General features: G+C 41.5%; 1 non-coding gene across 1 annotated transcript; it reads right to left on the bottom strand.

Annotated features, from left to right (window-relative positions):
• Positions 1 to 1077: 1077 nt before the first annotated feature.
• On the bottom strand, positions 1078 to 1181 carry LOC145128130 (small nucleolar RNA R71). Its single transcript, XR_013716731.1, has one exon. It is a non-coding gene; the product is annotated as a small nucleolar RNA R71 (small nucleolar RNA).
• Between the last annotated feature and the right edge of the window lie 20971 nt (positions 1182 to 22152).

Here is a 22152-nt window from a genome sequence, read left to right as displayed (position 1 = left end):
ACTTATTCAACTATACCACTAAAAGACAGGTTCACTGCTTTTGTGTGCTAAATCTATATTTTTAGAGTAGGAATAAAACCAGTGCATTTTACACACATCAAGTTTTTGGCACCGTTGCCGGGGAACGGTTCAAAAATTAGCACTAATATCTAGTTTTATCGATCCTTTGTGTGAGATTTATCTTGCACAAAGTTATTTTTTTAGGTAATTTAGTTGATAGGATTAGTATTCATAGTTTTCTGTTTTAGAAATTTAATTAGATTTTTTTTTCTCTTTTATGTTTCTGCCTTAAACTCGCCGAGTGCAATCGACTCTACTCGGTGAGTCCATCGCTGATTCACAGTTTTTATTTTAGTTTCTTTTTGTTCTTTTTACGTGTTTTTCTTACTTTCATTGCAGTTGTTACATGACCCGAGGATCCAATACGTCTTTGGTTCCCCCACTTGAAGACCCGGAGTCCGCTCTAAGAAATAACAAAGGAAAAACCGTTGGAGAATCCGCTTCTTCAAAGAACTCACCTTTGAAGAATCTCAAATCCGTTTTTAGCAAGAAAAAGAGCAGCAAATCAGGAGCATCCAGCACCTCTTCCTTGGCAAACGAAGACCCAATCAAGGAAGACATCGTGAACGAGTCCGAAGGAGAAGAAAGCGAATTTGAAGAAGGTAGCGATCTAGAAGGCAACTTTGACAAACCATGGCGAACATTGATGAGGTTCCCATGGGCGAATGGAAGAAGAGGATACGGGATGATACCGGCTCGGGACTTGTGCAAGCCGCAATTCCCGCGACTGCCACTTTTGAGCTTAAGGGTCACATTCTTGCTCAACTCAAGGAGATCCCCTTCTATGGAAAAGACCACGAAGATGCCTATAAACACTTGGATGAAGTCAATGATGTAGCTGATTATTTTAATGTTCCAAATGTGCCTCGCGAAACCCAGCTGCTCCGTATGCTTCCAGTTACATTCAAAGGTGCTGCAAAGGATTGGCTCAAGTCACTCCCTCCCGGATCCATCACTACATGGGCTAAGATGAAGGAATAATTTATTGACCAGTTTTGCCTACCCTCTAAAATAGCCAAGTTGAAGAAAGCTATCGCCAACTTTGAACAACCTGGAGAGTCCCTTTATGAGGCATGGGAGAGATACAAAAGTCTACTAAGGAATTGCCCACATCATGATCTTAATAGCCAACAAGAAGTCTCCATTTTCTATGATGGAGTCAATGTAACAACTAGGCAGCTCCTAGACTCGCAAGGACCCCTCACAAAGAAGGCACCCCTGGTGATCAAAGAACTGATTGAAGAATTCTCTAAGCATTCTAGAGAATACCACAATCCAAGGAATGATATGACCAAGGGATCGGCTTACGCAGCTTCTGAAGATTTGTCAGCAATTATGGCAATGTTGAAAACCATGGATAGAAGGATGGATAAAATGGATCAAACAATCGATGCTATTCGGGTAGGATGTGAAAATTGCAATGGGCCTCATCTAACTAGAGATTGTGATTTGGACGAGAACGGGAATAAGAAAGTGCAAGTATGCTATTCTAGTGGTGATAGGTTCGATGACGATTGGCGAAAACCTAAGAAAGAATGGCTCCCTTATGATGAGTACAAGAAAGCGAGGGAGGAGAAATTTAGACAAAAGGCAAGGGGTTTTTACCAAAAGGAGGAGCCGGTACAAGAAAAGAAACCAAATCTAGAAGAAATGCTCACTAAATTTGTAGCTACATCCGAAAAAAGACACAATGACCACGATGCTGCAATACAAGATACAAGAACAATATTAAGGAATCAGCAAGCATCTATTCACAAGATTGAGAAGCAGCTGGGGCAACTTGCCCAACAAATGAATCAAAGAGCACCAGGAGAACTTCCGAATAACACCGAAAACAATCCAAAAGGCGCACATATAAACATTGTCACAACTAGGAGTGGGAAGATTATAACCCCTCTGACCCCTATTCAGAACAAAGATCCGAAGCCGGTGCAAGAAAAGGAGACAGAAGGGCAGAATCAAGATCAGAACTAGCTGAGCCCAGACCCTACTCGCCGAGTCCGCCACCTGATCAGAAAAGTCAAACTCCTGTTAAGCCATATCAGCCTCCACTGCCATATCTAGCCCGAGCTAGACAAGAAAAGAATGAAGAAGACTACCAGAAGTTTCTAGAACACATAAAGGCTCTTCAAATCAACATACCATTCATAGAAGCGGTTGCCCAAATGCCAAAATATGCCAAATTTCTCAAGGAGCTTCTAACTAATAGAAGGAAGATGGAAGAAGTGAAGAAGGTGGTCCTAAATGAAAACTGCTCAGCTGCTATGTTGAACACACTTCCTAAGAAGAAAGGAGATCCGGGAAGTTTAACATTGCCCTGTCAATTTGGAAACTTGGCCAACATATATGCACTAGCTGATTCGGGGGCAAGTGTAAACCTCATGCCTTATTCATTTTTCAAAAAGTTAGATCTCCCCGAGCCAAGACCCATTTGCATGGCAATCCACCTAGCAAACAAAACGGTTACATTTCCTAGGGGAATCTGTGAAGATCTTTTGGTAAAGGTGGATAAGTTCGTGTTCCCCGCGGATTTTATAATTTTGGACATGGTAGCGGATCCTCAAGTCCCGATCATCCTTGGAAGACCTTTCCTTAACACTGCAAGCGCTGTAGTTGACATGCGAGATTCAAAACTTACTCTACGGGTGGGAGATGACTCGGTCACTTTCGGGGTTGATCAAGCCATGAAGCATGCAAGGAACAGTGATGACATGACATTTTCAATTGATATGTTAGATGAATTAATGGAGGAATGGAACAATGAAGAACCAAACAAGTCCACCATCGCCTTTGATGAAGAACTTGATGCTGAAAGAGACCTACTGAAAATAGAGAGACTGCTGGAAGAAGCTGATTATAATGAACTAATAAAAACCACTGAGCAGCCTACTCGCCGAGTAGCCCCGATCTACTCGCCGAGTCCATATGAAGAACCCAGGGTTATCGCGAATTCTGCCCATGACTCGACGAGTCCCTTCACTGGACTCGACGTGTTCACCATGCAGAACACGAAAATAGAGCTGAAATCGCTACCAGATCACTTGGAGTACGCATTCCTTGAAGATGGCCAACAAAAACCTGTTATAATAGCTTCTGACCTCTCCAAATCTGAAAAAGAAGAATTAGTCCATGTCCTAAAGAAGAGAAAGAGTGCCATTGCATGGAGTATCACCGATATCAAGGGAATAAGCCCCTCTTATTGCTCTCACAAGATCAACCTAGAAGAAGAAGCAAAGCCGGTAGTGCAACACCAAAGAAGACTGAACCCGAACATGCAAGAAGTGGTCAAGAAGGAAGTAGTCAAGCTTTTAGATGCGGGGATCATTTATTCTATTTCCGACAGTCCATGGGTTAGTCTTGTTCAAGTGGTGCCCAAGAAAGGCGGGATGACAGTCGTAGCAAACGAGAAGAACGAGCTTATTCCGACCCGAACGGTAACCGGTTGGCGAGTGTGCATCGATTATCGAAAACTAAACGATGCCACTCGTAAAGACCATTTTCCTTTACCTTTTATTGATCAAATGCTTGAAAGATTGTCCGGCCATAGCTACTATTGTTTCTTAGACAGATTTTCGGGTTACTTCCAAATACCCATAGACCCAATTGACCAAGAAAAGACTACTTTCACTTGCCCGAGTGGGACTTTTGCCTATCGCCGCATGCCCTTTGGGTTATGCAATGCACCTGCGACATTTCAAAGGTGCATGACGGCCATATTCCATGACATGGTGGAAAAATTCATGGAAGTATTTATGGACGATTTTTCTGTTTTTGGATCTTCCTTCCATGATTGTCTTGCTAACCTGGATTTAATGCTTGCAAGGTGTGAAAAAACCGATTTAGTCCTCAATTGGGAAAAATGTCACTTTATGGTTAAAGAGGGTATAGTCTTGGGCCACAAGGTATCCAAAGCGGGAATTGAGGTGGATCGGGCAAAAATAGATACAATTGCTAAATTACCTCCACCAACTAATGTAAAGGGCATTAGGAGTTTTTTAGGTCACACGGGTTTTTACCGCCGTTTCATAAAAGATTTTTCTAAAATAACTAGACCTCTAACACAATTACTTTTAAAAGATGCACCATTTAATTTCACTAAAGAGTGTTTAGAGGCCTTTGAATTTCTGAAAGAAAAATTAACTAATGCCCCGATCATTATTGCCCCGAATTGGAACCTACCTTTTGAAATAATGTGTGACGCGAGCGAATTTGCATTAGGAGCTGTACTTGGCCAAAGGGTTGATAAGCACTTTCGACCCATTTATTATGAAAGCAAGACTTTGAATCAGGCCCAAGAAAATTACACCACAACTGAAAAAGAATTACTAGCCGTGGTGTATGCTTTTGACAAATTCTGCCCTTATCTTATTTTATCTAAAACCATTGTTTTTACTGACCACTCTGTTATTAAGTACTTGTTTGCCAAGCAGGATGCAAAGCCAAGATTGATACGTTGGGTTCTACTTTTACAAGAATTTGATATCGAGATACGCGATAAAAAGGGAATGGAGAATGTAGCTACCGACCACTTATCAAGACTAGAAAACCCGCATTTGGAAGCATTGGAAGAAGATAAAATTGGAGATGACTTTCCAGACGAGTACATTTTAGTGACCACGGGGGAGGAGCCATGATTTGCAGATATAGCTAATTACTTAGCTACCAAGTATATTCCAAAAGATTTTACCCGCCAACAAAAGAAGAAATTCTTTTCAGAAATAAAATACTACTTTTGGGACGAGCCATATGTTTTCCGAAGCTGCGTAGATGGGATCATAAGGAGATGTGTATTTGGGAAGGAAAGCCGAGAAATTTTGGAGCATTGCCATAGCGGGCCCACCGGTGGACATCATGGAGCACATTACACGGCTAAGAAGATATTTGATATTGGGTTTTATTGGCCCACAATTTTTAAAGATGCTACCCAATATGTCAAAGAGTGTGATGTATGCCAAAGAGCGGGAAACATATCATCCCGAAACGAGATGCCACAACATAGTATTCAAGTGTGTGAAGTGTTTGATGTGTGGGGGATCGATTTCATGGGACCATTTCCAATGTCAAAAGGGAACAAATATATTTTGGTGGCGGTTGATTATGTATCCAAATGGGCGGAGGCACAAGCTTTACCAACTAATGATGCTCGGGTGGTGGTGCGCTTTCTAAAGAAGTTATTCTCAAGATTTGGAGTCCCTAAAGCTCTTATTAGTAACCGGGGCACTCACTTTGCCAATGATCAATTAGAAAAAGTGTTAAGAAAATATGGGGTAACCCATAAATTCTCTACATCTTACCATCCACAAACTAGTGGGCAAACTGAAGTGACGAATAGAGCATTAAAAAGAATTTTGGAGAGATCGGTGGGTAGCAATCGAAAGGAATGGTCGGATAGGTTAGATGATGCACTTTGGGCCTTCCGAACAGCTTTTAAAACACCTATTGGTACTACACCATATAGGCTAGTTTATGGGAAGCAATGTCATTTACCGGTAGAAATAGAGCATAAAGCTTTTTGGGCTTTAAAAATGTGCAATTTTGATGTAGCTGAACTTAGAACCAACCGGTTGATGCAAATGAATGCTCTTGAAGAACTTAGGAATGAGGCTTACACTAGCTCCTTGATTTACAAAGAAAAAACCAAGAATTGGCATGACAAAAGAATCAAGGGTAATAAAGACTTTCACGAAGGGCAAAAAGTGTTACTTTTTAATTCAAGGCTCAAACTCTTTCCGGGCAAGCTAAAGTCACGATGGGATGGTCCATTTATAGTGAAGAAAGTTTTTCCACATGGAGCTATTGAGTTATTATCAAGAGATGGCACTCCTTTCAAAGTTAATGGACATAAGGTGAAAAAATATGAAGAAGGAATCCCGAGGAATGAAGAACTTGAAGAAGGGCTGCTGCTGGAAGGCATGGCAGAAACGTAGAGCGGGAAGGAGTCCAGCTAACGACTCCTTAAAAAGAAGCGTTTCCGGGAGGCAACCCGAGTTTAGAGTTTGCATTTCTTTTCCCTTTATTTTTCTTTTTGTTTTTCACTTTTAGGATCTGTTTTTTTTTTCAATCTTCTTCTGAAATTATGCTTAACATGATTGCTTGAGGGCAAGAAATGCTCAAAGTTTGGGGTGGTGGCTTAAAAAATCGAGTTTTTTTCAAACTGAATGATGAACTCGCCGAGTTCATAAATTACTCGGCGAGTACTTTTTGAAATCCACGAAAAATCGCGAACTCACGTTTCTACTCGGCGAGTAGGTGTTCCTACTCGACGAGTCCACGTATTTACTTGAAATTTTTTTTTATTTTTTTTACAATCTGTAAATAGGGTTTCTTTTACCCTAATCATTTTCACCAGCCGCCTCCCAAGCATACTCGTCGAGCATTTCGTTTTCTCTCAAGCAACTCCTTTGATTTCTCGCTGAATCTTCATCTACAAAGCCAAAGGTAGGATTTTTTCCTTCAGATTCTTGCTAAAGGTCACAACTTTAACAGTTTTTAGTGCTTATTATGTAAAAATCCGGATTTGGGGGATTACTCCAATTCTAGGGTTTTGATATTAGGATAAATTAGGAGGATATGGACAAAATTTCTTGCGAATTTATGCTTAAAGGACTTAGAACAGCAAACCCCTGTGCAAATATCTGTGTTTTGTTGACACAATCTGGACTGAGAGGAAACTGCACTCGTAGTTGATACTACTCGCCGAGTAGTTCATGAACTCGGCGAGTTCATGTCGTGTTAGATCTGTTATGGTTAATTTTAATTTTCTGGGATTTGTTTGTTGTTGTTTTCTTGATGTTGTTCTGCAGAAATCATGTCCAGAAGAGGCCAGAGCTCTAGAGGAGGAGGTTATGGAGACATTCCATGGCTTGCCTTCCCACGAATTACTTCAAGGTCTTCGCAAGCTCGGGCGAAAAACAGATTGGAGACGCTGAAACAGAAAGAGATTTACCTCCCCAATGCAATTAATTGGGATTGGCTGAGTCAGACTGGGTTGGAAGAGGAGTTAACACCCTACTTGGTGAAATATTTTGAAGTGAGAGGAGCAACAATAATCTGTGATGGGTGGATGCAGCTTTTTAAAATGCAAGAACCCGTATTTAAGGAACTGTGCCGGGAATTCTTTGCTACTATCTCGTTCCGGGGTGGTAGTGAATACTATAACCCAAATGTTATCACTTTTTTCCTTGGAGGGGAGCTACGCCAGTGCAGCATAGCAGAACTTGCTTGGAGGGTAGGTCTTTATGATCAAAACGTCATTATGTCGGAGGACTTTGAAACATTTTTGGAGCAATGTCATAAGGATCTTCCCGAGGAAGTCGTTGCCTCCACTTGGTGGAATAGTATTGCAAATCGGGTTTATATTCCCTCTTCTGCTCAGGAAGGCCATATCCGTTCTCCGATCCATCGTCTTATCCACCGCCTCATTGCTAGCACCATCAACATGAGGAAGGATGATGACAAAGTCCCTACTCTCGATATTTTCTACTTGTGGAGCATAATCACCCCGGAAGTTTTTTGCAACTTGCCTTATTGTTTGGCAAAATATCTTGCGGATGGAGCGGTGAAGGAAAAGATTACCTCCAAAATTAATGGGGGTATGTTTGTTACAAGACTAGCAAGATCGTATGGGGTTTTGGATATGCAAGAGGCAAGGGCATTAACAGTAATTTCTCCTCCTCCATTTAGCACTACATTATTCCGGAGGGCAAGGATTGAGGAGAAGTTTGGGGTTTCATATGCAATCCCACTTGAAGATGAGGTGATTGTTCCCGAGGAGCCGGGAAGAAGAGTTAGGCAAAGGAGGGAACGGGCTCGAGAAGACCCATCGGTTATCCCGATGGAAGACGAGGATGAGGGGTGGAATAATGTGGAGTATAGGAGGTATTTGGATGATATTGGCTGAGGTGTTAACTATAATAATGAGTCATTAACTTATCTCTTTCAACAAATGAACATTGCTCCAAGGCCCGGGCCCGGATATCCATACATAATGAGTTGGGAGGAGCGTATGCAAAGGAGGAACAACCAAGCAAGTGGAAGTGGAACAGGAGGAGAGGACATGGAAGAAGAAGCTTGAAATTTGCTTTTATTTGGATGTTTTTTTTTATTATTTTCTTTTGTTTGGTGTTTGAACTTTAATGTACCCGAATATTAATTAGGATCCTGTTTGTTTTCTTTCACTTGTGGTTGTTTGTTTTTCAGGTTTGAAGATTAGGATACATTTAGGAGTCTCATTGGTCAAGGCTAAAGTGAGGGTTGGTTTAGATGAGAATGTGAAATGTTACATTTAAGGTTGAGTCCGTTAGGAATAAGAGTGACAAAATGCGAGTCACTGAAGTGTCCTGTTTCAGCACCTCAGCCAAGGATAAACAGCAGAAAAATTAATTTTCGACTCAGCGTTCAACTCACCGAGTGCACCTACGGTACTCGCCGAGTTTATGTGCAATTCCACGATTTTCTGCTGGAGTCCGGTCTACTCGCCGAGTTCACGGTTGACTCGTCGAGTCCCTCAACGTTTCACTCTCAAGATCTGTTTTGGGCACATTCACTGCAGCTTTTATCCATATTTTCGTGAATATTCATCCCTGGAAGATTTCTGAGAGCTTTGTCCTAAACAATTGGAGCTATTTAGATGTTTACCACACGCGACATGATACCCAAGGCATGGATGAGTTGTTTCCATGTCTAAAGTCATTCGAAGTTTGAGCTTTACATGAAGAGTATCAACCTCGCGACTACTATCCTAGGGGAGTTTGTTCCAATTCCCTCTATATTTTATTTTTTTTCCTTTTTATGCATAACGTACAATGGGGACATTGCATAAATTAAGTGTGGGGTAGGGGGTTGGTTACATTTTAGTCAACTTAGAATCCTAATTTAGCCTTAATTTTTTTCAAAAATCTTGCATAAAAAAATTGCTTAGGACTTAACTTAGAAAACTATGGTAAAAGTAATTAGGATTCCATGTTAGAATTATGTTGATGATTGCATGAAGACCCAAATGTTTAGTTGAGCCTATATACGTTCTAGTGCATTTGTGGCCTCCTTATTCTAGTGAAATCATGAGACAAAAACACGACCTTGCTTAGTTTGAAGGATGCAATATGTTTAGCATCGTGTACCAGAAATGTATCCAGGAAAAATTTATTTTTAACCAATAAAGGTTGAAGTTGAGCGCCCCTGCTTAAGCATGTAGGTTTTTGAGTGATAAAAAAAGTGAGGTACATGTAAAAAAAAATAAAAAAAAAGAGAGAGAATTACAAGAAAAAGTTTGAAGAATTTTTGGAGCATCAAAGTCAAAGTATGAAGATCAAAGATAAAAAATTCTGAAGAAATTCAAAAATTGAAGATACCCAAAAATCAAAGATCAAATTGTCAAAGAAGTGAAGAATTCCAAAGAGCTTCATAGTGGTATCATAAATTGTAATTTTCTAGATTATGTATGCTTGGGTTGCTCAACCAAAAATACCTTGAGGATTAGGAAGTTTTCTGCGGATGGATTCGGAGGGATGCATAAAATGAGCATTGTTCGGAATAAGTGGGCAAATGTTTATGAGGATTGTGAGTATTTAGAGTATTGGGGGGTCTTTAGAAAAAATTTAGACACAAATGCATGCGTTGCGGTCTTGGCATAATGGCTGGGTTCAATTGGAATTGTCTTATGTGATTCTAGTGTGCTAAAATTCGGTTTTGCTTGGGGGCAAGCAAAAGTCAAGTGTGGGGTATTTTGATATGTGCATATTTAGCCATGTGTTTAGTATATATTTTATCAATTATTAGCTAATTATTTGCATAATATGGACAAAAGGTACTTAATAATGTCTAAATTATATTTTCACTCCAGAAGACATGCTTGGAAGCAAAAAGGAAGAAGGAGAAGCAATCAGAAGCTGGAGAATGAAGAAAGAAGAACAAACCTGGAGCTACTCGGCGAGTCCAGAAGCTACTCGGCGAGTTCCAATGAATGTTCGCGAAGTAATGTCCAGAATCCTTGCCGTACACGTATTTCTCAAAGGAACTCGGCGAGTTGGATACCTACTCGCCGAGTTGCCCCTGTTTTGAGATAATTATAAATAGAGGATCTAATTCCGAATTAGGGAGTTTTTTTGGCATCTCTGGAGAATTACTTGCGACTGAGGAAACCCTTGGAGACCTGAAGAACCCTAATCTTTGATCTTTAGAAGACTCAAGGCGAATTAGGTTAAATTTTCCACTTATTCTTAGAAGTAAATCATGTTTAGATCAACTAAATTCGTTTTTAGCTTCTCTTTTACTGTAATCATGAGCTGAATTTTCGTAGTTTTTGTTTAGGAAAGACCAAATTACTCCTATGGTTTGATTTATACTTTGATTGATTGATTATTGGTGATTTTATTAAGTTAAGTTTGTTAAAGACCCTTATGCATTAACCATAACTATCTTCTGTTAATACGAAGACAATTAGGCTGCATGAACATCTCTTAATTTTTAACCTCATATGATTTATGTGAACACTTCATTATATGCCTAGGATTAGTGAATATGAAACTAGGATTAATTAGAGAATGGGTAAATTAATGTGTGAGCTTGTTTGAGACACCAACAAACAAGAGGTTAGTTGAATTACTAATTTGATTAACCAATTACAAATCTTATTTAATCCAAATAATTGAACTAGGGAGTTAATTACCATAAAATTAACCATAGGAGTGAATTGGTTGGACCTAAACAGAAACCCTTTTATCAAATTTGGTGAATTTTTACTTGCTTTAGTTGATTAGTTAATTACGTGTTAGGTGGTGTGTTTAAGTTTCTAGTCTTGTAAAACTAGAGAAAACCCTTACTTTTATTACTTGTTTAGTTAAAATTAGTTATTAGTTTAATTTCCGTTCCCTGAGTTCGACACCTACTTATTCAACTATACCACTAAAAGACAGGTTCACTGCCTTTGTGTGCTAAATCTATATTTTTAGAGTAGGAATAAAACCAGTGCATTTTACACACATCAGTACGCTTAGCGTACTCAGTCGGTTTGACATATTTGAGTTTTTGACTTTGACCTTTGACCAAGGGTTGACCAAGTTTGGATTAAGGGCATTTTGGGTATTTTGAGCCGTGGGTTGAGATTTTGCCACTGTTTTTTGTATGGGTGACCTATAGAGTTGGATTCGGAGCAACGTGTTGTTCAGCTATTTTGTCACATTATGAGGTGAGTTTTCCTCACTGTATATGTGTAACATCCATAAAAATCATGCCAAATTTAAACTTTTTAAAACATTTCAAAACCCATGATTATTACAAAACTTGTTTTCAAAATAGTATATTGTCAGAGTATCCCAGAATCAAAACATAAAATCATAAAGTGTGAGGAGCGGTACGATCACACCTTCGCCTTCCCGCGATCATCAGAAGTACCTGAAATAATAATCGATAAATGTAAGCTAGAAGGCTTAGTGAGTTACCCCCAAAATACCAACGCCATAAACACATCAATAACATATAAACAAACAGCATGCATAATGAGCCTTCAGCCTGACTGGACCGCCTCGCAGGCCTTCAGCCTATCTAGACCGCTTTCCGAGCATTCGGCACGTCTGGACCGCCTCGCAGGGCCTACAGCCTATCCGAACCGCTCGTTGGGCCTTCGGTCTGACTGACATACCCTCCTGGGTCTGTAGTCTATCTGGACCGCCCTGGGTATCTTAGCCTACAGCACGAAGCAGGACCTACCTCAACCCATTCCCCATACAAAAAAACATGTGCACATAATATCATACGCTAGCATATATAACAGTCAAACCGATCTACCTGATCATCAATCATAGCAACATCCTATAACCAGGATACCGACCTAACCAGGTCACTAAGCATATTACCATCCTAACTACCAGGATGTAAATCAATAAGCATATCATGCAATAACCCGGATACAATCCGATAAGGGCCGGCATTGGTGCCTTAGACCCTGTTGATATAGTGAGGATAACTCACCTCATAAATGTCTCACTGAAGTGATAAGCTCAAACTCTCGAATCACCGACACGAACTCCACCACCTATATTTACCATAAGACCATTTCCATAAATTTCCAAATTACTAAATACCGCATAAGTCAAACTGGTCAACCCTTGGTCAAAGTCAAAGTCAACAGCCAAGGTCAACAGTCCATGTTGACCCGACTTGTCGAGTGCAGTTCACCTACTCGTCGAGTCCTTCCTGAACTCAAGAAGTCGTGAAATCCCTGGTTGACTCGTCGAGTTTCCCTGATACTCGTCGAGTTCATGCGTTTCCAAAATTCAGGGAAACCCTAACTGACTCGCCGAGTCACCCTACTGACTCGTCGAGTCCATGCAGAAGTCCATGCAAAACAATCTTCATCGGACCCGTCGAGTTGACCATGCAACTCGTCGAGTCCCTTCAGTGTTTTTTCCATTCAGATGCTTTTTAAGCCATTCCAAAGCTCCATAACGTAGATCTAAGCTCCTAAGGCATACTTCTTACGTAAAGTTGCAAACTTTACGTACATACAAGGTGCTAATGACTTAAATCAAGCTAAAGAAGAGGTTCTAGGCAAAGGAATCACACTAGCATGCTAAAGGCTGAGACTTTATGATTGTAAGGGCCAAGATGAGCCTAGATCTGAAGTTTCAACTTCAGATCTTGGTTCATCACTCGAAATGTAGCACCAAATGCCCAAAATGGCCCCAAAACTCAAATATAGAAGGATCTAGCTAGAAGAAGATCAAGGTAATGATTTGATACCTTCAAATGATGCTAAAATGAGGTAGACTTCAGATCTACACATGTTCCTGGCCTCACACTTCTTGGTCTTCAAGCTCCTTGCAACAAAGTCTTCTTTCCAACTTGAAAAATCACACTAAATGAGACACACACACGAATTAGGGTTTCAGAGCTCAAGGGGACAGTGAGGGGAGGCCAAGGGAGGCTAATGATCCTTTAAATAGGGTGTGAAACCCCAGAAATTAGGGTTTCATCCTTCAGCTCCTACTCGCCGAGTCCGTCTTCCAACTCGTCGAGTCGGTCACTTAAGACCCGCGACCAAAACCGTGCCTACTCGACGAGTCAGGGCATCCAACTCGTCGAGTCGACCTTAAAAGTTGGAAATACAAGACTGAAAGTTTATACCTGAGATTCGGGGCGTTACAATTCTCCCCCACTTGAACTAGACTTCGTCCTCGAAGTCTGCTGCGGTGAAAAACTCTGGATAATGCTCCTGCATCTCAGCCTCCGGCTCCCAAATCCACTCGGATCCGCTCCGGTGCTCCCATTGTACCTTTACCAAAGGTACTTCCTTGTTCCGTAGAACCTTCGGATCCGCTCGAGTTTATATGCCACCTTGCCAACCCTGGCAATGACCCGAAACGGCCCAATGTATCGGGGACCCAATTCCCCCTCTTCCTGAAGCGGATCACACCCTTCCATGGTGAGACCTTCAGAGGTACCATGTCACCGACCTGGAACTCCAGCTCAGATCGGCGTCGGTCGGCGTAGCTCTTTTGTCGACTCTGTGCGGTCTACAGCCGCTGTCTAATCTGCTGAATCATTTCGGTAGTCTGCAAGACTACCTCAGTCCGACCCATCACCATGTGACACACCTCACCCCAACAGACTGGGGTGCGACACCTCCGCCCATACAACAGCTCATAAGGTGGAGCACCAATGCTGGAGTGAAAGTTGTTGTAGGAGAACTCTGCAAGTGGTAGGTAGGAGTCCCAGCTCCTACCGAAGTCAATAACGCAGGCTCTCAACATATCCTCAAGAGTCTGTATCGTCTGCTCACTCTGGCCGTCTGGCTGTATTGAAATGCAGTCGTGTGCCCAGTTCCTCGTGGAACTTCTGTTAAAATCGGGAGGTAACCGAACATCACGGTCTGAGATGATAGAGACCGGAACCCCATGTCTAGTGACAATCTCGTGTATATACACATCGGTCGGCTTCTCGGCCGATGAGCTCTCCCGAATGGGCAGAAAATGAGCACTCTTGGTCAATCGATCCATGATGACCTAGATAGCGTCGAACCCCTTTGCCGTCCTCGGCAGCTTGGTGATGAAGTCCATCGTGATCTGCTCCCATTTCCACATGGGAATCTCCAAAGGCTGAAGCTTGTCATGCGGCCTCTGATGCTCGGCCTTGACCATCCTGTAGGTCAAGCACCTCTCGACGTACCAAGCGATTTCTCGCTTCATGCACGGCCACTAGTAACTCAATCGCAAGTCCCGGTACATCTTGGTGGCCCCCGGGTGAATAGAGAAGCGAGACTTATGAGCCTCCTCCAATATAGTCTGTCTGAACCCACCAGACATCGGAACCCAGACCCGACCGCAACGGGTCAATAATCCCTGGCTATCCTGTACAAACCAAGTGTTCTCACCCCTGATCCTCTCGAGTTTCCAGTTCTCCTGACGCATACCCTCAGCCTGGGCTTCCCTGATAAAGCCCACAAGTGGAGAATCTACCAAAATCCTCATGCATGTCACCGGTATAGAAGATCCAGCTGACTTGCGGCTCAGAGAGTCCGCAACCACATTCGTTTTACCTGGGTGGTAAAGGATCTCACAATCGTAGTCCTTGACTACATCTAACCATCTGAAATGTATCATGTTCAGGTTCGGCTGATCCATGATGTGTCTCAGGCTCTTGTGGTCCGTGTAGATGGTACAACGGACCCCATAGAGGTAATTTCTCCAAATCTTGAGAGCGAATACCACCGCTCCCAACTCCAAATCATGAGTAGGGTATCTCGTCTCATGCGGCTTCAGCTGCCGCGATGCGTAGGCTATCATCCGTCCTCTCTGCATGAGGACCACTTCCAATCCCATGATGGATGCTTCACAGAACACCACAAAATCCTCAACTCCCTCTGGGAGATTCAAGACTGGAGCCTCGCATAATCGTTGTCTGAGGGTCTCAAACGCCCTCTGCTGCTCGGGGCCCCACCGGAAATCCACCCCCTTCCTCGTCAGACGATTGAAGGGTACTGCAATCTTGGAGAAATCATGTATGAATCTCCGGTAGTAACCTGCTAATCCCAAGAAGCTCCTGATGTCTGAGGGAGATTTCGGAACCTCCCACTGCATAACGGCCTCGGTTTTGGGCGGATCGACCAAAATCCCCTCCTGGTTAACGAGGTGTCCCAGGAACTGGACCTCTCGTAACCAAAACTCGCATTTCGAGATCTTGGCATAAAGTCGTTCTCGCCTCAGAAATCCCAATAACTCCCGCATATGCTCCTCATGCTGCTCTCGGGTCTTGGAATATACCAAGATATCGTCGATAAACACTATGACAGAGCGATCGAGCATCGGTCTGCAGACCCGATTCATCAGGTCCATGAATACTGCTGGCACGTTGGTGAGCCCAAACGGCATCACCACGAACTCGTAGTGTCCATAACGAGTTCAGAACGCGGTCTTCTCCACGTCCTCCTCCCTGACCCTGACCTGATGATACCCAGGCCTCAAGTCTATCTTGGAAAACCAAGACGCACCCTGCAACTGATCGAAAAGATCATCTATCCTCGGGAGTGGATAACGGTTTTTCACCATTAACTTGTTCAACTCCCAGTAATGAATGCACACTAGGTGCGAACCATCCTTCTTCCTGACGAAGAGTATCGGTGCTCCCCATGGGGAACTGCTCGGACAAATGAATTGTTTTCCCAACAGCTCCTGCAGCTGTGATGACAGCTCCTGCATCTCTGGCGGTGCCAACTAATGGGTTCTAGGTAAAACAAATAAACCAAGAAACAATTCCTAAGTTCACATGCAAGCTACTTTGGATCTATGTTTTAACTATTGAACATACAACTTTGAATTGCAAAACAAGAACCCTAGAGGAGGAGGCTATTTTCGAAAATAATAAACTAGGGTTTAGGAGTTACATACCTTTCAATTGTTATAGCAAACAATTGATAATCCCCTTGATCTTGATCTTGATCTTCTTGGAAGCTTAGCACCACAAGTGTAATGCCTCTAATGGAATCACACCCAAGAACTAGCAAGAAAGAAACTAGAAGGAGAGAGGATGGAGAGAGTATGTAATTTCGGCCTAGGTATCTTCCAAAGAATAGAGTGGCCTAAAATGTGAGCCAGGAGGCTCCTTAAATAGCTGAGGGATCTAGGGTTTAGGGAAAACCCTAGTTATCCTTTGCTTAGGGCCTAAGCAAAACCCAAGGGCCTTATCTGGACCCCTTGGACGAAATCTCTAGGGTTTCCCCTATGGATTTCGTCCACCTCCTTCCAAGGGGGTTCTGGATCCTTCCACTCAACTATTAGTTAATTGCAAACTAGTCCCTGCACTTTATAATTAATTCTTTTAACCCCAAAATTAATTCTGATTAATTTCTGGCTAACTATTAATTAAACATAACGATTTCTAATTAATATATTAATCCATTAACATATTAATAAATCATTTATATATTAATTTATTAATCTTATAAATTAATATCTCTCCTTTCATAATTTCCTTGTCCAGTTGCTAGGTTGAGGGCAATCCAAAAGGACTGTGCTGCTATCAATTCAAGTACATACCAATTATAGTTATGGGCTTAGATACCTAATCCAACAGTCTCCCACTTGGATAAGTCTGTAACTATAATTGCTAGTATGCCTTCTAAATTTGACCAGCAAATTGTAGCTTCCAAAAGCTGCTGCCGAACTCTGACCCAGTCAGTTACGTGTCCTAAGATAAGTGATCATATAATCTTTCGTTCTGCTAGATATCCTTAGACAAAAGACATGGAATGTAATCAATCTCTTTGTCCAGAATCTATGTTTCCCAATTCCTGATTTGTGATGATGTAGGACTTCTAATTGAACACATCAATTTAGTCCTGGCTGGGCCCAGCACATAAGTCAACACCAAATCATCGAGGGGCCCACATATATCGCTTTTCCTGTTAGGGCAAAAGGAACGAATAAACGTTGACTCATATGCTTGTATCTTTTACTCATCAAATTATACATGACAATACGTTTTATAACACCAAGTTACTGATGCATTTTCGTATCACTAATGCATGACCGACTTGTAAATCACAACTCATATATCTTTGTTTCAAAATTATAAGATATTATCGTCTCAGCGAGGGTTTATCCAATACTCAAATCTCAATTTCTGAGTACTCATGAATGTTGCAGCAATTCTATTGCCATGTCTATCCTTTAGACAATCTACAATCCAGTTCATGACAGTCTTGATTCACTACTTACTTCCAAAAGTACGAGCGACTGTGGAGTTTGAATAATCTTATTATTCGGGAAGTAAAACATGCAAAAATGAAACACAATAATAAACAATTGACAAAAGGCAAAAACTAAACTTATAAATAATACTTTATTATTTAATCACCAAAAGTCAATTACATTTACTTTGTTACAAGTTTCAGAACAAAACTAATCTAACTACTAAAACTAATATCATCTTTCAGTCCTATGCTCCGAGCATGCTGAATATGCTTAGCCCTACTCAGACCCTTTGTAAGGGGATCTGCTGGGTTATCTTCAGATGACACCCTCTTTACTACAAGATGGACTTCTTCTACTCGATGTCTGATGAAATGGTACTTTCTGTCGATATGTCTGATTTTACCATGATCTCTCGGTTCCTTTGTCAAGGCAACCGCTCCTTCATTATCGCAGAACAGTTCCATAGGCTCCTGGATGGTTGGAACAACTCCGAGATCTCCGATGAAGTTCCTCAACCAAGCTGCTTCTTTCGACGCTTCACTCGCTGCTATGTACTCTGATTCACAAGTAGAATCAGCCACTGTATCTTGCTTGGAACTCTTCCAAGTAACTGCTCCTCCATTCAGTAAAAATACCCAGCCTGACTGAGAACGGAAGTTATCTCTATCCGTCTGAAAGCTGGCGTCACTGTAACCATCTACTCTCAAAGTATCATTGCCACCAAGCACAAGGACCCAGTCCTTTGTCCTTCGCAAATACTTGAGTATATTCTTAACCGCTATCCAATGAGCTCTACCTGGGTTTCCCTGATAGCGACTGACCATGCTCAAAGCAAATGCCACATCAGGGCGAGTACATGTCATAGCGTACATGATCGATCCGACAGCGGAAGCATAAGGTACACGACTCATGTCATCTATTTCCTCATCTGTACTCGGACATTGAGTCTTACTCAATTTGGTATTTCTCTGGATAGGTAGCTCTCCCTTCTTGGAATTTTCCATACTAAACCTCTTTAGTACCTTATCCAAGTATGTGCTCTGACTAAGTCCAATTAGTCTCTTCTTTCTATCTCTCAATATTCTAATCCCAAGAATATAGGCAGCTTCTCCAAGGTCTTTCATGGCAAAACACTTTCCAAGCCAAGACTTAACTTCTTTCAAGGTTGGAACGTCGTTACCAATGAGTAATATGTCATCGACATATAACACCAGAAAAGTTACTATACTCCCACTAGCCTTGATATACACACAAAACTCATCTTCACTTCTAGAGAAACCAAACTCTTTGACTTTCTCATGGAAACAAAGATTCCAGCTGCGAGATGCTTGTTTCAATCCATAAATGGATTTCTCAAGCTTGCACAATCTATTGGGAAACTTTGCATCAACAAAACCCTCTGGCTGATTCATGTAAACATCCTCAGCCAACTTTCCGTTAAGGAAAGCAATCTTGACATCCATCTGCCAGATTTCATAGTCATGAAAGGCAGCTATGGCGAACAATATCCTAATAGATTTAATCTTAGCTACTGGCGAGAAGGTCTCATCATAGTCAACCCCGGGGGTTTGAGTGAAACCTTTTGCAACCAGTCGAGCCTTGAATGTATGCACATTCCCATCCATGTCTGTCTTCTTCTTGAAGATCCATTTGCACCCAACTGTCTTACGACCTGGTGCACTATCAACCAAATTCCAAACTTGGTTGTCATACATGGACTTAATCTCGCTGTCCATTGCCTCTTTCCACTTGGAAGCCTCTGGGCCTGCCATCGCTTCCTTATTAGTGACTGGTTCATCTAAGTTTACCAGTGTTCTGTCACTTATGAATGTGTCACCATCTGAAGTAATATGAAAGCCATACAACTCAGGTGGCACACTCACCCTAGTGGACCTTCAAAGAGGTAATGAGTTATCAACTGGTTCAACAGGAACTGTTTCCTCTGGTTGAGTGCTAGTGTCATCTAAGGTTCATTCATTGGCTAACTCTTGAATTTCTTCAAGTTCAATGGTGCTCCCACTGTCCTCTTTGAATATGAGTTCCCTTTCGAGAAAGACTCCTCTTCGTGCTACAAAGACCATGTTTTCACTAGGCCTGTAGAACAAATATCCAAAAGACTGCTTTGGGTAACCAATGAAAACACATTTCTCACTGCTAGCTTCTAGCTTGTCGTGAGTCTCTCGTCTTACGAAGGCTTCACAACCCCAGACTTTAATATGTGCTAATAAGGGAACTTTCCCAGTCCACATTTCGTGAGGTGTTTTGGCAACCTTCTTTGTAGGGACAAGATTGAGGATGTGGGCGGCTGTCTCTAAGGCATACCCCCAGAAGTGAATAGGAAGCGAAGCACGACTCATCATAGAACGAACCATGTCTAACAAGGTTCGATTACGCCTCTCAGCTACACCATTTAACAGTGGTGTCCTAGGAGGAGTCAATTGTGAGACTATCCCACACTCTTTTAGATAGTCGTTGAACTCGATACTAAGATACTCCCCGCCTCTATCGGATCTAAGTATCTTTATCTTCCTGCCCAATTTATTTTCGACCTCATGCTTAAACTCTTTGAACTTTTCAAAGGTTTCTGACTTATGTTTGATTAAGTAGATATATCCATATATGCTATAATCGTCAGTGAAAGTCACATAGAATCAATTAGCATCCCTTGTAGTTGATCTGAAGGGTCCACACACATCTATGTGTATGAGATCCAACAGACCTTCACCTCTTTCACAAGACCCTGTGAATGGTGATTTTGTCATCTTTCCCAAAAGACAAGATTCACACATATCATCTGATTTTAGGTCAAATGATTCCAACACTCCATCCTTTTGGAGTTGGGCTATGCGTTTCTTGTTAATGTGTCCAAGACGACAATGCCACAAGCATGCCTTGTCTACACTATTAGACAAGTCAATATTAAATACACTATTTCCTAAGCTATCAACACAAGTCACTGTTTCATACACACCATCACAAGGCAAAGCTTCAAACACAAAAACACCATTCTTATAAACAGAAATTGAACCATTCAAATCATTAAAAGAATATTTAAAACCTTGTATGAACAATGCATGAAATGAAATAATGTTTCTCGTCATCTCAGACGAATAGCAACAATTTATCAAATCTAATCTAACATCATTACTAAGCAAAAGTTGATAAACTCCGATCTTGGTCACTGGTGAAGACTTTCTGTTTCCGATGATCAAGTTTATCCTTCCTTGCTCTATCTCCTCACTTTCCTTTAGCCCCTGCAAATCAGAACAGATATGAAAACCACATACTGTATCAAGGACTCATGAACGAGAAGATAATGAGTTATTAGAAGAAATAGTGTAAATACCTGCCGAAGATGGCTTTACTTTGCCATCCTTGATATCTTGCAGATATTGAGGGCAAGATCTCTTCCAATGCCCCTTTTGATTGCAATAAAAGCAAACGGCCTCTTTTGGATCAGAAACATGGGGAGTGGTAGCATTGGGCCTAGCCTTTGGGCCATTGCTAGATGACCCAGCTTGAGCCTTGCTCTTCCAGTTTTGCTTGGTAGGACCTTTCCTCTTTTTCCCCTTTCCCTGTCCAATAGCCAAGACAGGGGCACTTGCAGGTGTGGAGGGTATACTTTTACCCTTCATCCCTGCTTCAGCTGTCTGCAACAAGTTGTGCAATTGGGCTAGAGTCTGCTCAGTGTTGTTCAAATGGTAAGTTAGAATAAACTGACCATAACAATCAGGTAGTGAGTTCAAGACCATGTCAATGGCTAATTCCTCATCAAAGTGAATGTTGAGCTTGACCAAACGCTCTATGTAGCGTTGCATTCTTTGCACATGTGACACAACCGATTCCCCTTCTTTCATCTTGCAAGCCATGAGTGACTTGACCACTTCAAACTTTTCTTGACGAGCTCGCTTATGGTACTTTTCCATAAGGTCCTTGTTCATCTCAAAAGGCCAGTAGTCCTCATAGTACCTCTGCAGTTCTGGAGACATGGTTGCCACCATGATGCACGCCACTTTGGTAGCATCATCGTAATGTTTCTTGTAGGCAGCAAGATCTTCAGGAGTAGCTTCAGACTCATCAAGCTCTTTGAGCTCCTTTTCAAGAACATATTCTTTTTTCTCAAAACGAAGCGCCATCTTGATGTTGCGCATCCAATCGTTATAGTTTGAGCCATCCATAACGACTTTGGAGCAGATATTGAGCAAAGAGAATTTTTGGTTGGAGGAGGACGAAGCAGAAGTGTTTCCAGGAGTAGACATCTGAAAAGAAAGAAGGTTTTAGTTAGATTTCAAGATACCTTAATAAAATAACCCAAAGATATAATATTAAGGTTAGGATCCAACTATAAAGATTCACAACTTAGAAATGGGATGCCGAGATCCAAGAGTAAATTTCATAAAGGTAGGTGAATGACGATTCACCAATTCCACCATTAGACGAAACAAACGTAGTGAAATTCCTAATTCTTTTGAGATACATTGAAACTATTCAATGGCATGTTTTAATCTTAGATTATGCTCTTCTATTTGTGACCGGGATGTCGAGGATCACAAACAAGATGTGAATAACCATGCAAATGTGCTTGGTAACCTCATTGTCTTTATCATTAACTATTGATGTGCTAGTAAACCACACACGCTCCATCAAAATGACAATTATGAGATACCCATTACTACTCTTTATTAGTGCCTTTTAGTGTGCTGGTTAACCACACACACTCCACTAACGACCAATAAAGCATAATGTGCAATTTCATGGATTAGCATACTTTTCACATTTTTCCTAAAGTAACTAGAGTTGGGATTTTGAAAAATAATGTTATAGTACTTTCTTTAATAGCATTATACTTTTAATGAGAAGTAGTTGTCCTATCAAATCCGTTCTGCTAACGACCCTCCACTAATCA

Source organism: Lactuca virosa, chromosome 7 (genome assembly GCF_052849685.1).
Source record: "Lactuca virosa cultivar CGN04683 chromosome 7, Lactuca_virosa_CGN04683_v6, whole genome shotgun sequence".
Taxonomy (NCBI): Eukaryota; Viridiplantae; Streptophyta; class Magnoliopsida; order Asterales; family Asteraceae; genus Lactuca; species Lactuca virosa.
The sequence above is the reverse complement of the archived record's forward strand: the minus strand, read 5'-3'. Positions and strand labels throughout refer to the sequence as shown.